The sequence below is a fragment of the Chiloscyllium punctatum genome, chromosome 30 (genome assembly GCF_047496795.1).
Source record: "Chiloscyllium punctatum isolate Juve2018m chromosome 30, sChiPun1.3, whole genome shotgun sequence".
NCBI classification, from domain to species: Eukaryota; Metazoa; Chordata; class Chondrichthyes; order Orectolobiformes; family Hemiscylliidae; genus Chiloscyllium; species Chiloscyllium punctatum.
In genome coordinates, this window is record NC_092768.1 from 24,983,582 (window position 1) to 24,997,284 (window position 13,703).

Here is a 13,703-nt window from a genome sequence, read left to right on the forward strand (position 1 = left end):
TCCCTAATCCATTCAATCACTTGTGACAGTGACTCACGGTTATAAATTTAAGTCAGTCACTAATATATCAAGTTGCAGGCTTCCCCTCTGTCGACTATAAGATGCAGCAGCGGAATGAGGTCAAAGAAATGTGATGTGTTGCATCTCTGAAAACCACCCCGGGTCTCCTCCACCATTTGATCGTGGCTGATATATTTCTCAGTTCCCATTTTCCTGCTTACTCTCTGTAACCCTGGTCCCTTTACTAATCAAGAAGCTATCCATCTCTGTCTTAAACACACTCAATGACTTGGTCTCCACATCATTCTGTAACAATGAGTTCGACAGATTAAACACCCTCTGGTTGAAGAAATTCCTCCTCATTTCAGTTATAGAGTCAGAGTCACAGAGACATTTAGCATAGAAACAGACCCTATGATCTAACTTGTCCATGCAAATCAGAGATCCTGAATTAATCTAGTCCCATTTGTCAGCATTTGGCTGTTACCCTCTCAACCTTTCTACTCATATACCTTTCCAGCCACCACCACTACCTATGGCAGTTTCTTTGGAAACATTGCCCCTTCAGTCCTTTTTCTTTTATATTTTTCCAGATATTTTTATTGAAAGAAGTAGATATTTTTGTAAAATTACAAAAGTACAACCAGAATAAACCAACAAAAAACGCTACTGTCTCTGTCTCTCTCTCTCTATATATATATATATATGTATAACTAAAAAGAGGAAACAAGAATGCAAACAAAACACAACTATACTCAGGTACAAACTGAGTTCCATAATTAGCCTACACCAAACTAACAGTGACTCTGGGGGTTTTCAGAGGTCCAACACATCACAATTCTTTTCCTCACACGAAAAGTGAGAATATTAAGATTTTTTTCCCATGATCGTCTAAAGAAAAAAATTAAGGAGGGCCATGAGAAGAGAGACTTCGATTCCCAAGAACCTCTCTATTACTCCTGCCACAGCACTCCAATATCTGCCTGATGCAAGACCACTGACAATGAGTGAGAATCCCAATACTTACTTTACATTTAGGACAAAGGGCATATACTCCCACCTTAAATTTTGTGAGATGCTCTGGGGGCAATGGGCCCTGTGCAGAATCTTTACCTGCATGACAAGGGTCCTGTTACAGATTGAAACCTTTCTCGCATTTGCACAAATGTCCTCCCATGTCTCCATATACATCTCAACCCTGAGCTCTCTCTCCAAGAACCCACAAAGCTGCTCAACGTCTTCTGAAAGATTACTTCTGAATATATGATAAACAGTACTAACAGAGAAGTCAATTATAGCATAAAGCGCCCTCTCTTCTGTGACAGATCTGTAGGAGTCAGTCAAAAGCATAGTCCTTTTTTGAATACAATCCCTGACCTGAATAAAACAAAAAAGTTCACTGCCAGCCAAACCATACTTAGGGGTGATTTGGTCCAAGGACATCATTATTTCACCTTCACATAAAACACCCAGACAGGAGATTCCACTAGCTACCCAAGGCTTAAACACGGGGTCCATTATCCCCAGCTGAAAACCTGGCATACCAGCTATAAAGGTAAGAAAGACCTTTTGAATATATTATCCTCATTCTGCCAAGTTGCCCTCCATGCTTTGACAGTATTTATAATTGTAGGATTATGACAATGTTCCGGAACTCTCTTCAATTTATCTAAAAACAACAGGCTAATGAGGGGGCATTTTGCTTGGAAGGCCTCAATATCTAGCCATGCCGCTGCCAGATCCTCACAAGCCCAGTCGCTAACAAAAGATAATAGAGATCTTTTTTATCGGGAGGTCTACTCTCTCCAACCCATGGGCCAAGCAGAATTTAGCCAGCTTAATGAGTGGCCGCCTATGGTGCCAGATAAAGGAACTAAACCAACCATTATGCTTCTAGAATGTTTGCTGAGGAGAAACCAAGAGGTGAATTCGTTCAGGATATAGCAAATGGGGAAGGACATTGATTTTCATGAGAGCCACTCAGCCTAGCCAGGATATTGGAAGCACCTCACATTGGGAAAGATCTTGCTTAATGCTGTGAAGCAAATGGGCAAAATTGCCCTTAAGAAACTGACCAAAAACAAGCCTAACAAAGATTCCAAAACAAAGAAATCCACAATGACCATTTAAAGGGGAACTGTGATTCACCCTGCACATCAGTATTGTTGGAGCTGCACCCATCCAGGCAAATGGGGCAGATTCCATCTGTGCCTTGCAGACGAGTGACAAGCTTTTGGGAGTCAGGAGGTGTGTGACTTCACGCAGTATTCTGAGCCTCTGACCTGATCTGAAACTACCTCATTTATCTGGTGAGGCCAGGTGCACCTCTGGTTAATGGTAACCCCTAGGATGTTTTCAGCAGGAAATTTCATGAAGGCATTGTATGTCAATGTGCAGTGGCTGGATTGACTGTCATTGGAGAAGGTCATGACTCAGCATTAGTGTGGCACAAATTTGAATTCACACCCTGTCAGCCTTAACTTCGATTTTGCTCAAGGTCTTGCTGCATTTGTACATGTGATGTTTCAGAATATGCAGAGACATGAATAGTGTTGAAGATTGCACAGTCATCGAACATGCCAACTTCTGACCTTATTACTGAGGGAAGGTCACTGATGAAGCAACTGAAGACATTCATGTTCATGTTCATCTTCCCATGTGCCAGGTAACCAGGGGAAAGTTTGATGCCCTCCACCCCTCATTGTCACGGATTCCAGATTTGCTGGAGTTCCTTGATACCACACTCGATGAAATATGGCTTTGATGTCAAGGGCTTTCACACTCACCATGCCAGAATAAGACAAACTTCTGGTAACTTACAGAACGTGGCATTTGTTGCAATTTTCCTTTCATTCCCTCATCATACAGCGCCCATGAGTTCCTCAATCCCACGCGGGAGAAATGATTTGGTATCCCCCTGGAAAGACTCCCCTGAGCCCAGTCTGAGACCCACTGACTGATTCATCTCCAACACCATCATGTAGCGCCACGTCCCACCTCTGGAGCAACGTTACAGCCAGGAAGGTCCCCGGGTTCCTGCAGCTCACAGCTCATTCTACCCAGTCAGTCCCTCTCTACAATTGAGCTTCTATTTGTTTCTTCTCTCCCCCTCCTTCTTTCCCCCAGACTGAGAGTGACCCCCATTAGTTTACAGCTGGCAGGAGGCAGGGGGACGGGGTGAAATTATGGGATGGATCTGTCAGTGCCCTTTAATCCTGCAGATTGCCAGCGGGGTGGTGTTTTTCCCAACGTCAATCAAGCCTCTGACTTGAACGTGTAGCCATTGTATTTATATGGTGAGGATCGTTTCATTTCTGTTCAGTGGTAATCTGCAATGTGTTGATGGCAGGGAACTCTGTCATGGTAATGCTATTGAATATCAAAAGGTTAGATTCTATCATTGCTTATTATTTGTGTGGCATCAGTGTTACTTGCCACTTGTCAGCCAAAGCCTTGATATTGCCCAAGTGTTGCCTCATTAGGGCATGAACAGCTTCAGTACCTGATGAGTAGCAAATGGTGCTGAACTTTGTGCAATCATCAGCAAACATCCCGACTTCTGACCTTATGATGAAGGGAAGGTCATTGATGAAGCAGCTGAAGATGGTTGTGCCAAGGACACCATCCTGCAAATTCCTTCTTCTGATATCTTGGAACTCAGATGATTTACCTGCAACAGCCACTAGTAGCCTCTATCTGTGCTGAGTATGACTCTAACCAGTGGAGATTGATCCTCCTGATCCCCATTGACTGCAGTTTTGCCAGAGCTCCCCCATGCCACCTCAGTCAAATGCAGCCTTGACTTTAAGGGCAGTCACTGTAACCTCACCCCTGAAATTCACTTCATTTTCCATGTTTCAACCATGACTGTAATGAGGTCGGGAGCTGAGTGGAACCCAAACTCGGTGTTACTGAGCAGGTTGTCACTGAGTAGACTCTACTTGAGACCACTGTTCATCACTTTTTTATGTTCATGAGTATGTGGATGGGGCAGTATTTGGCTGGATTGGATTTGTTCTGTTTTGTATGGACAGGACATAACTGTGTAATGTTTCACATTGTCAGGTAGCTGCCAATATTGCCAGCTTAGCGAGGGATGCAGTAACTCCTGGAGCAGTACTATTGCCAGAATAGGGCATCCTTTTCCTCCCCATCTGTTACCTTCTACTTAGCCCCAAATCCATATCTTCACACCAATCCTCCCACTCCTCCACCTCACGCCCTGCCTACCACTCCTCACCCTAACCTGCTTTTCCCCTCCTACCCCTCTTTCCCATCACCCACCTCCCACTTTCTATGGCTAGTAGCCTTCCAATTTTCCCAGAATCAAGTCTCCCTCACTCTTTGTCACGTGCTGTGGTCTGAGTCTCAATGTGATAATAGACAGAATTCAGGTTCTGCTGCCCCTGATAGGAGAGAGAGAAGATTGCTGCTCATATTCCTTATCGATTATAGTTGGGATAAATTTTCAATTGGAACAGGTATTCCAAATTATGTTGAGGTACAAATCAATCTGGATTAAATCAAATGCAGGAAAGTTATTGAATTATCGATGGCTCACAGCAGCAAAAGAAGCCATTCGGTCCGTTGTGCCCATGCTGTCCACCTGGAAAGACCCGCTGAGCCAAGTCTGTGAAGGGCTATTGCCCGAAACATCAATTTCGAAGCTCCTTGGATGCTGCCTGAACTGCTGTGCTCTTCCAGCATCACTAATCCAGAACCAGTCTGAGACCCACTGACTGATTCATCTCCAACACCGTCATGTACCGCCACCTCCCGCCTGTGGAGCAACATTACAGGCAGGAAGGTCCCAGGGTTCCTGCAGCTCACAGCTCACTCTGGCCAGGAGCAACACCTCCACAGCAATCTTGATTTGTTCAATACCTGTGCCTGTATATCATTTCAGTTGCATGACACCGTATTTTTCTTTGTACTCTGTGTCTTGTGAACCTGCTCCACAGCTACCTGATGAAGGAGCAGCCCTCCGAAAGCTAGTGCTTCCCAATAAATGTGTTGCACGAGAACCTGGTGTTGTATGGTTTTCAACTTTGTAGATTGCAACAGCCTCAGTAATCGACAGGAAACGGTGCTGTCTGTTCTCCCGGGAATCCCGACAAATCAGTCAGATCAATTTCTTCTTAGTTTCAGAAAACAGCTTCAGATCTTCTCGATGTTGCTCACAGTGAAGTTTACTGTTGTCTTGGAGGAGGTGCAGCCCAGATTCACAGGATGGAGTAGTTTAGCTCTGAAGAGAAGCTGGATAGGCTAGGGTTGTGTTCTTTAGAGCGACGAAAGGGTGAGAGGGGTCCTAACTGAGGAGTATACGATTAAAAGGGCATGAACAGGCTGGGCAGAGAGGATCTGAACCCATTAATCGGAGAATTCAATGGTGGATACCCAAGACTTTAATTTCAAGATGAATAGCAGGAGTTTTATAAGGGATTTCTGGAAAATGTTTTTCCCTCAGTGGAATTCATTGCTTGGGGTGGTAGTTGAGGCAGGAAACCTCACGAGCTTTGAAAACGCTCTTGGATGAACTCTTGAGCTATCATAACATTCACAGTTATGGATCAATTGCTGGGAAGTGAACGAGTTGAGAAAGTTAAAAATCACACAACACTAGGTTATGGTCCAACAGGTTTAATTGGAAGCACACTAGCTTTCGGAGCGACGCTCCTTCATCACCACCAGATGCTCGTGTGCTTCCAATTAAACCTGTTGGGCTATAACCTGGTGTTGTGTGATTTTTAACTTTGTACACCCCAGTCCAACACCGGCATCTCCAAATCAAGAGCTGAGAAAGGTCAGTGCAGGCTCGATGGACCAGAAGTTTCAGATCCCACTGTATAGAGGAGCAGGGTGTTCTCCCGGGGTCAAGACAAGAAGAGTTATTTTCAGACAACTGTAAGCTTCCAAGAGACATTAACCGACTAACCGTTTTATTTCCTGATTGTGCTTTTCAAGACCGTACTTTGTATGTATTGGCTGCTCCATTTCCCGAATTCACGGAGGCTGGAATGGGTGGAGATGCCGGACTTTCTTTGTTACACGATGCATGGCTGCCGCCTGCTGACAGCTCTTCACAACTGCAGGAAGAAAATGTTCACTGAAAAGAGCACGAAAAGGAGAATACCCAAAGAAGTGTGGATGCTGTACATCAGAAACAAGAAAAGTTCAGCAGGTCTGGTAGCATCTGTGGAGAGAAATCAGATTTAACGTTTCGAGTCCGGTGACCGTTCCTCAAACCAAAAATAAAATCCAACATTGCCTTTGATAGTTACTAGCCCGAATGGCCAAGGACTCTCTGAGAGAATTGCATGGCTGTACTTTTACTGGAAAGCAGGGACAAAATTAAACAATTTTGTTCAAAGTTTGTGAGAAACGGTTTTGTGCTTTTAGAGGGAGGCTGTGTGTTTTATTTTCATCGAATTCCTGCACTTGCCCACTGTCTGTGAAATCCCAGAAATACCGATATCTTTCCGGGAATAAATTATCACGAGCGTTACACTTGGGTTCTCATTGTTTTCCGTGATCGTCAAGTTCAGTTTTATCGTTGGACCTGTTAATCCAGAAGCCCTGGTCATGGTCTAGGGACCCGGTTCAAATACCGCTATGGAAGATGGTGACATTTGTATTGAACAAAAATCTGGAAACTTGGAGTTTAGTGAGGACCATGAATCCATTGTTGATTGTTCGGAAAACCCACCTAGTTCACTAATGTCCATTCGGGAAGAGAACTGCCATCCTGACCTGGTCTGGCCAACATGTGACCCTAGATCCACAGCAATGTGGTTGATTCTTAACTGCCCTCTGGGTAATTAGTGATGGACAATAAATGCTGCTTGAGGCCCTCATCACGTGAATGAATAAAAAAAAACACAGTGCCTCAATCCATCCCAAAAAATGACTCCCTCGGAAATGAATGAAGGAAATGGAGCGGGCAATGTGTACAAAGTGCGATCCTGAAAAGTACAATCAGAAAATGAAATGAGAAAATAGTTAATCCTTTTGCAAGTGAGGATTGCTGGATGATCATCACTGAGAAATATGAACTGGTAGCAGCGTAATGAATATCACATCATAAAGTCATAGAGATGTACAGCATGGAAACAGACCCTTTGTCCAATCCGTCCATGCCAACCATTTATCCCAACCCAACCTAGTCTCACCTACCCGCACCCAGTTCATATCCCTCCAAACCCTTCCTACTCATATACCCATCCAAATGCATCTTAAATGTTGCAATTTAACCAGCCTCCACTACTTCCTCTGGCAGCTCATTCCATATCTATACCAACCTCTGTGTGAAAAAGTTGCCCCTTAGGTCTCTTTTATATCTTTCCCCTCTCACCCAAAACCTATGTCCTCTAGCTCTGGACTCCCTGACCCCAGGGAAAAGACTTTGCCTATTTACCTTATCCTGCCCCTCATAATTTTGCAAACGTCTATAAGGTGACCTCTCAGCCTCTGAAGCTCCAGGGAAAACAGCCCCAGCCTGTTCAGCCTCTCCCAATAGCTCAAATCCTCCTGGCAATATCCTTGTAAATCTTATCTGAACCCTTTCAAGTTTCAAAACATCTTTCCATTAGGAAGGAGACCAGAATTGCTCGCAATATTCCATCAGTGGCCGACCAATGTCCTCCCAACTCCTGTATTCAAACTCTATCCTTTCTATCTGTGACTCTACTTTCAAGGAATGATGAACCTGCACTCCAAGGTGTCTTTGTTCAGCAACACTCCCTAGGACCTTGCCATTAAGTGTATAAGTCCTGCTAGGATTTGCTTTCCCAAAATGCAGCACCTCGCATTTATCTGAATTAAGCTCCATCTGCCACTTCTCAGCCCATTGGCCCTTCTGGTCAAGATCCTGTTGTAATCTGAGGTAACCCTCTTCACTGTCCACTACACCTCCAATTTTGGTGTCATCTGCAAACTTACTAACTGTACCTCTTACACACGCATCCAAATCATTTATGTAAGTGACAAAAAGTAGAGAACACAGCACCGATCCTTGTGGCACTCCACTGGTTCACAGGCCTCCAGTCTGAAAAACAACCCTCCACCACACCCTCTCTCTTCTACCTTTGAGCCAGTTCTGAATCCAAATGACTAGCTCTTCGGGCTTGCCATGAGATCTAACCTTACTAATCAGTCTCCCATGGGGTACCTTGTTGAACACCTTACTGAAGTCCATGTAATTCATATCTACTGCTCTGCCCTCATCAATCCCCTTTATGACTTCTTCAAAAAACTCAGTCAAGTTGAGAGACATGATTTCCCGTGCACAAAGCCATGTTGACTATCCCTAATAAGCCTTTGCCTTTCCAAATACACATACATCCTGTCCCTCAGGATTCTCTCCAACAACTTGCGCACCATCGACGTCAGGCTCACTGGTCTATAGTTCCCTGGCTTGTCCTTACCACCCTTTTTAAACAGTGGCACCACGTTTGCCAACCTGCAATCTTCTGGCACCTCACCTGTGACTATCGATGATACAAATATCTCAGCAAGAGGCCCAGCAATCACTTCTCTAGCTTCCCACAGAGTTCTGGGGTACACTTGATCAGATCCTGGGGATTTATCACCTTCACCCGTTTCAAGACATCCAGCACTTCCTCCTCTGTAATCTGGACATTTTGCAAGATGTCACCATCTATTTCCCTACAGTCTAGATCTTCCATATCCTTTTGCACAGTAAATACTGATGCAAAATATTCATTTAGTATCTCCCCCATTTTCTGAGGCTCCACATAAAGGCCGCCTTGCTGATCTTTGAGGGGCCCAATTCTCTCCCTAGTTACCCTTTTGTCCTTAATGTATTTGTAAAAACCCTTTGGATTCTCCTTAACAGTATTTGCCAAAGCAATCTCATGTCCCCTTTTCGCCCTCCTAATTTCCCTCTTAAGTATACTCCTACTTCCTTTATACTCTAAGGATTCACTCGAACTATGCTGTCTATACCTTACATATGCTTCCTTCTTTTTCTTAACCAAACCCTCAGTTTCTTTAGTCATCCAGAATTCCCTATACCTACCAGCCTTTCTTTTTACCCTGACAGGAATATACTTTCTCTGGATTCTCATTTTCTCATTTCTGAAGGCATCCCATTTTCCAGCCATCCCTTAACGTGCAAACATCTGCCCCAGTCAGCTTTCAAAAGTTCTTGCCTAATACCATCAAAATTGGACGTTCTTCAATTTAGAACTTCAACTTTTAAATCTCATCTATCCTTTTCCATCACTATTTTAAATCTAATAGAATTATGGTTGCTGGCCCCAAAGTCCTCCCCCACTGACACCTCAGTCATTTGTCCTGCCTTATTTCCCAAGAGTAGGTCAAATTTTGCACCTTCCCTATTCGGTACATCCACATACTGAATCAGAAAATTGTCTTGTACACACTTAAGAAATTCCTCTCCATCTAAACCTTTAACACGAAGGCAGCCCCAGTCTATGTTTGGAAAGTTAAAATCCCCTATAATAACCACCCTATTATTCTTACAGATAGCTGAGATCTCCTCACAAGTTTGTTTCTCAATTTCCCCTCTGACTATTACGATGCCTATAATACAATCCCAATAACGTGATCATCCCTTTCTTATTTCTCAGTTCCACTCAAATATCTTCTCTAGATGTATTTCTGGGAATATCCTCCCTCAGCACAGCTGTAATGCTATCCCTTATCAAAAAAGCCACTCCCCCTCCTCTCTTGCCTCCCTTTCTATCCTTCCTGTAGCATGTATCCTGGAACATGAAGCTACCAGTCCTGCCCACTCCTGAGCCATGTTTCTGTAATTGCTATGATGTCCCAGTCCCATGTTCCGAACCATGCCCTGGGTTCATTTGCTTTCCCAGTTAGGCCCCTTGCATTGAAATAAATGCAGTTTAATCTATTAGTCCTACCTTGTCTCTGCTTGCCCTGACTGTTTGACTCACTTCTCTTCTCAACTGTACCAGTCTCAGATTGATCTCTTTCCTCACTATCTCCCTGGGTATCCCCCTGCCCCCCCGAACCTTACTAGTTTAAATCCTCCTGAGTAGCTCTAGCACATTTCCCTGCCAGTATATTAGTCCCCTTCCAATTTAGGTGCAATCCGTCCTTCTTGTACAGGCCACTTCTCCCCCAAACTAGGTTCCAATGATTCAAAAATGTGAATCCTTCTCCCATACACCAGCTCCTCAGTCATGCATTCATCTGCTCTATCCTTCTATTCCTGCCCTCACTAGCTCGTAGCACTGGGAGTAATTCAGATATTACTACTCTCAAGGACCTCCTTTTTTTAATTTCTACCTAACTCTCTGTAAATTTCCCTTCAGAATCTCAACCTTTTCCCTTCCAATGTTATTGGTTCAATGTGGACAGTGACCTCTTGCTGGCTCCTCTCCCCCGTGAGAACATTCTGCACCCTCTCTGAGATATCCTTGATTCTAGCACCAGGGAAGCAACACACCATTCTGCTTTTTTGCTGCTAGCCACAGAAACATCTGTCTGTACCTCAGACTTCAGAATCCCCTAACACAATTGATCTCTTGGAAGCCAACTTACCTCTCCTTGCATTAGAGCCAGTCTCAATATCAGAAACTTGGCTGTTCGTGCTATTTTCCCCTAAGAATCCATCACCCCCTACATTTTCCAAAACAGCATACCTGTTTGAAATGGGTATATCCGCAAAAGAAGGGCTCATGCCCGAAACGTCGATTCTCCTACTCCTTGGATGCTGGCTGACCTGCTGCGCTTTTCCAGCAACACATTCTCAGCTCATAACCACAAAAGACTCCTGCACTAGCTGCCTACCTCTCTTACCTTTCCTGGAGTTAACCCATCTATGTGCCTGGATCTGAGACATCCCCCCTCACCTCCTTTAACTGCCATCCATCCACATACTGTTGCTGTTGCAAATTCCTCATTGCTTCTAACTATCTCTCCAACTAATCCATTTGATCTGATAAGATTCACATCCAGCAGCATTTATGGCACATATAAAACATGGAACATAAAACAATACAGCACAGAACAGGCCTTTGGCCCTTGATATTGTGCCAATCTGTGAACTAATCTAAGCCCAGCCCCCTACACTATCCCTTCATCAGCCATGTGCGTATCCAAGGATTGTGTAAATCTCACTAATGTTGCTGAGTTAACGACATTGGCAGGCAGGCATTCCATGCTCTTAGCATTCTCTGAGTATAGAACCTGCCTCTGACATCTGTCTTAAATCTATCACCCCTCAATTTGTAGCTATGCCCCCTCATACAAGCTGATGTCATCATTCTCGGAAAAAGACTTTAAATGTCTACCCATCTTGTATGTCTCTATTAAATACACTCTTAGCCTTCTTCTGTCCAAGGAGAACAGACCCAACTCTCTCAGCCTTTCTTCATAAAACCATCCCACCAGAGCAGGCAACATCCTGGTAAATCTCTTCTGCACCTTTTCCAATGCTTTTACATCTTTCCTGTAATGGGGCAACCAGAACTGTACACAATATTCCAAGTGTGGCTGCACTAGCATTTTGTATAGTTACAGCATGACATTATGGCTCTGGAACTCAGTCCCTCTACCAATCAAACCGAACACACCATATGCTTTCTTAATAACGCTGCCAACCTGGATGGCAACTTTCAGGGGTCTATGAACATGGACTCCAAGATCCCTCTAGACACCTACATTACCAAGAATCTTTCCATTGACCCAGTATTCTGTCTTCCTGTTATTCTTCATAAAGTGACATTTATTTGCATTGAACTCCATTTGCCACCACTCAGCCCAATTCTGCAGTTTATCCATGATCCCCTGCAACCTGCAATATTCTTCCACACTGTCAACTTTTCCACCGACTTTAGTGCCCTCTGCAAACTCACTAATCAATCCACCTATGCCTGAATCCAAGTCATTTATAAAAATGACAAACAGCAGTGGTCCAAGAATAGGTCCTCGTGGCACACCACTAGTTATCGGACTCCAGGCTGAATATTTTCCATCAACCACCACTCACTGCCTTCTTACAGAAAACCAGTTTCTAATCCAAACTGCTAAATCAACCTCAGTCCCATGCCTCTGCAATTTCTCCAACAGTCTACTATGTGGAACCTTATCAAAGGCTTTACTGAAGTCTATGTACACCAAGTCAACTGCCCTACCCTCATCCACATGCTTCGTCACCTTCTCAAAAAATCTCAATGAGATTTTGTGAGACATCAAACCATGTTGACTATCTGAAATCAAATTGTTGCTTTCTAGATGGTTTTAAATCCTATCTCTTAAAATCCTTTCCAAAACTTTTCCTACAACAGATGTAAGGCTTACTGGTCTATAATTACATGGGTCATCTCTACTGCCCTTCTTGAACAATGTTTGCATTCCTCCAGTCCTCTGTACTAAACCTGTAGATAATGACGACTCAAAGGTCAAGACCAAAAGCTCCAACATCTCCTCCCTTCCCAGAGAATCCTCAGATAAACCTCATCTGGCACAGGAGACTTGTCTCCTTTCACTCCTTCTAGAATTGATGACACCTCCTCCTTACTAACCTCAATCCTATATCCACAGTAACCCTTAAACTCTCTTTAATCTCCCACATCTGACAAGAAGTACATAAAGGCCATTTTTGCTCCTTCACAATCTACAGACTGAGAAAATAACACCCTCTTATTCCTCTACAAAACACTTCACCAGGTTAAATACATAATTATGGCTTAAATTTAATCAAGAGACATATCTCCAAAAACATACAAACAAGAAACAACCCACTCTACTCACTACTGCAGACTTTCTGTAGGCCACTTAAACAACTAAATTATCTGATTCTGTGCTGTGAACTTCACCCAAACAGTTCCTCCACGATCAGTTGTGAATTTCACTGTTTGTTAATTTTCCTAGACGCACTCCAGAGATACATGAATTCAAAACAGCAATTGCAGTAACTGTGCAGATACTCTCTCTGCTGCACTGTGTTCACCATGTGCTTCCTTTGTCTGTTCTGCTCCCTTTTAAAACTTGTTGTTTTGACTTTTTTTTTCAAAGGAAATATTAGAATTCTCTGTTAATGTGTGATACATTCTGCAGTGTTTCACTGGCTCTGAATTAGTCGACATCAACCAATTTTATTGACATCAGGGTCTTGTTTTCACAGGGACAGCGACACTGCTATCAAGGGGAACAAATGTTTAGAGATCTCGGGGATTGATCAGGTTCACGTCATTGCTGGGCTTCAAGTGCCTGATGTATTTCCTTCATCACTTCGGTCAGTACATGTGTAGAGTTTGCATATTCTCCCTGTGTCTGCGTGGGTTTCCTCCGGGTGCTCCGGTTTCCTCCCAGAAAAATGTGCAGGTGAGGTGATTTGGCCGTGCTAAATTGCCCGTAGTGTAAGTTGAAGGGGTAAATATAGGGGAATGGGTCTGGGTGGGTTGCTCTTCGGAGGATAGGTGTGGACTTGTTGGGCTGAAGGGCCTGTTTCCACACTGTAAATAATCTAATCTAAAAAAATTTCAGAGGGGCTGAATGGCTACAGTTGTTGTGATCGGCGCTACATAAATGCAGGAAACTCACAGACCCATTTCTGCATCTGTCACCGCAGTATCATCTGGTCATTTTATAATTCTTTTTGTTTGAGGCTGAGTGCCTGTAATCATTCACACAATTCAGGTTCCGGATCCCGATCTGACCCTGAGTTTCACCAAAGGGTTTATGATCGGCAG